Here is a 3766-nt window from a genome sequence, read left to right on the forward strand (position 1 = left end):
GCATTGTTTCCTTAAAAGACCAAGTAAGGGAAAATAGGAGACCTCTTAACAACTTTCAGGCCCCCTTCATTCCCCAGGATTGCAGCCTTATATTCTTATCTGGGTTCTTCTTATCACTGATAATAAATCATGTGTAGTTTTCTTTTCTTTTTTGCCATAATTTTGTTCCATACTCTAATATCGCAATTATGGTTGAAATGAATATGGGAAGAGACGAGTGAGGGGGATTCTTGCCGGGATCTACAAATGTTCATTTAAAACATAGTTATCTCTGTCTTTTACAAACTATAAAACTTTGTGTTTAGAAATCAGAACGTATTTTTTGTTATAAGGATAATTACTCTAAGATTTATTTCTAATGTTCAGTTTTTCAACATTCCAGCTGATGAAGAATTGTCGAAACAGGGCCTTGTCCTGGGATTTTTCCCCACTGGAATTTATTTTTACTTGCCTCACTATCATACTGGAATTGATTCCTATTTGAATTCATCTTACATAAATAAAACCTTTTGAAGACTTACTTGAAATTCATCTTCCTCCTGGCCCGAGTTCTTGCAATTTACTGTTTATTTCGGGATATACAAATGGCCACATTACACAATCTGTGTTTCCAAATTCCAGAAATCCGACAGGGTTGTCAATTCCATTTCAATTCATTTATCTGTCAGCAGCTGTCACTGGCCACAAAGGATACTGTAGGCCTTTTTACCCTAACATGTGCTGTATACAAGGAGTATTAGTCAATCCCCAAAGCTACATAAACTGCCTTTTAAAACATATTTTGCTTGGAAATCCATATGTACATCACATGCAGCAGAAGAATTGGCATAACTTACAATCAGCTCTTATGTTTCAATGGTCAAAAAGCTGTGTGTTGTGCGTTTGTGAGTTGTTCTTTCTTAAGGGGCGGATTAAAATATCTACTAAATACAGATTTTTTAAATAAAAAAAATTATTCACGTCTCATTAGCCTTGATGAGTTAGAATAGAAATGAAGTATCCAAACATTTAAAATGAAGCTTTATTTGGTTTTAAGACATCATTTAGCTGTACACATTTACAAATGACAATGCATGTGTGACAACAGAATTAATCATTTAAACATACCGATTTTATTTTTTTGGCTCACAAAGCATATCGATGTTAATACAAGTAACCTGCTCTTCAATAAATTAACTGCATATTCAGCAACGAAACAAAGCCAAAAAAGAAGAAGTAAAAAATAAAACCAGAGGAGAGCATTTGTCTTGCAACAAAGGGCAATTTCCTTGTTTCTTTGAATAATGACAATTTTTCACTCCTCGGCTTCAGAACTGTTTAGAAATCCTTTTGTGTGTGCCAGGTGCTTTGTCATTACAGATCACGCCGCACCTGTGAACCCCTATATATTAGACAGAAAGCAGGGAAGGGAAGGAGGAAGTTTAAGTGTGGTCAAGAGGAAATGATGAGACCCCACAGCAACCAGGGAGATGAGAAGGTCACCCATCTTCTCCTTCCCAGCTTGCCCAACCCAATATCCTGAGGCAGAACCAACATGGCGACTTCCGGATGTTATTAGACCACAGCTCCCACTATTCCTGAAAGTTGCCCATTCTGGTTAGGACTCATGGGAGCTGTAGTTCAAGAACATCTGGAGGACACTACATTGGCTTCCCAGTTGAGGAAAACTCTCTCCATACCAGAACATTGGCAGTCACATCTTCAGCGGTATAGAACTTGGAGCAAATCAGAGACTGCTCTGTTCTTCATGCCAGAGGCCAAGTGGGGCTCACATCCCTAGCAAATATCTCCAGATGCTCAGAGAACTTGGGGTCAAAATACCCTGCGAGGCATGCTTCTGTGTGTGTAGCCTCTTCTCTCCACACCTTGAATGTGGGCACACATATCTCAATTTTATATAAATTGGTTGCAACCACCCCACCCCCCCACCCCACCCCAGTTCTCCTTTATATGGAAAAACAAGCATGAACCACCATTGTGTATTCCCGGATACAGTGGTACCTGCTAAATGAATTGTTCGCTAGACGAATGGGTTATGCGATCGGAGGTTGCCTCGCAAGACGAATTCGTTTTGTGAAAAATTCATCTAGCAAATCGCTGTTTCCCATAGGAATGCATTGAAATTCAATTAATGTGTTCCTATGGGCAAAGAAAATAAAAAAATAAAAATTTCAATGCATTCCTTTGGGATTCGCAAGACGAATTTTTCGCAAAACGAATTGACTCACAGAATGAATTAAATTCGTCTTGCGAGGCACCACTGTACTAGGAATACAAATGGTGACAACTAGTCAGCTGATATGTCTCTGAGGAATTTTGAATTTTCCACAAAGGAGAGGAAATGTTGATATCATGGTTAATTCCCTTTCTTTATATGATTGAGTTGACTGTGCATTCAATCCTTCTCCTTTCTTATCTGATACAGTACACAAGACTTCAGTGTAGGACCCCCTTCCAGAAATCTGCATTATCAATGTGAACAGGTTTGCCCACTCATGTTAGACCTCCTTTCCTTCAACTGTTACATGGGGTAACCATTCCATCAGACTTCCTCAGTAGGAGAGCTAGGAAGTGGGGTTCGTTCCACCAGCTCTGCCAAAACACTAGCTCTCCCAGGCACCTCCTAACCCCGAGCTATGCCAGCTGGTCATTATAACTGTTTAAGAATTGGTGCCTGAATTAGATTTTTTCCTCTTCCCTCCCGGTTCGCATTCCCTTATGTGTCATGTGTTTTTTAGATTGTAAATCTGTGGGGCAGGGTCTGCCTTGTTTTGATTTGATTGTATGCAATCCACTCTGAGAGCCTTTGTGCCCAAAATATGTGGCACAAATGCTCTAAAGAAATAATGCATTAGGGACTGGCCAATCTTCAGCCCACACCAATTTTGCATGTGTATTTTAATGAGTCTGTCCCATTCAGTTTCCCTCATTTAGCTGTGATTTTTTTAATGTGGAAATTCATATTTTAATACATACTTAAATGCCCTTTTTATCACAAAATATGTATTTTATTTTAATATAGATATATATTTTAAAATGTGTTTTAATTGAGCCAAATTCCATTTGATTGAGTCAATTGGTCTAGATCTCCTAGACTGTTTCTGGATTTCTAAAATGGATTTTTTTAAAAATACTCTTATATTAAAAGGCACTGTTTGTGTGTTTCGTTGTTGTGTTTTGCTATAGTAGTCTTGATAAACCTATACTGTATTTGATGCTTATGGTTTGTAGACCAATAAACTGAACTTGAAGAAAATGCGTTTTAAAAGTGCATTTTGGTATTTTTTTTTAGCTGAGAATTGTACAGCAATATTCAGAGAAGTGTGGAATCTGAAGGCTAATTATGCTCTGATGCTATATTGTTCTGAATACAGGCCACACTTTTCAGCTATATCTGGCTTGTATAAAACCTGAGTGTGAACCAGAAGCAGACTCTATAACCCGTGATTTAAGAAATCTCATTTTAGGGGTTTGGCCTACATTTGGGGGCAGCTTATATTTGAACCAATACGGTTTACGTTTGGCGGGGGTGCAAATTGAGTCAGTTTGCTTTAAACATGTGAATCAAGGGAAATATCCCTCCATTTTTATTTCACATCCACATTTCTTTGCACACACGGAGCTATCTATCCCTTTTCAGAATTGAGTGGGAAAGCTCTCCTCGGTGGGCTATTACCACATGTGCCTTTAAGCCCCTGTGCCAACAAGAAACGCTAGAAAAGAAAGGGGGGAAAAAACGTTGACAGAATTACTTCAAATAGAACAA

This window comes from Zootoca vivipara, chromosome 9, assembly GCF_963506605.1.
Source record: "Zootoca vivipara chromosome 9, rZooViv1.1, whole genome shotgun sequence".
Taxonomy (NCBI): Eukaryota; Metazoa; Chordata; class Lepidosauria; order Squamata; family Lacertidae; genus Zootoca; species Zootoca vivipara.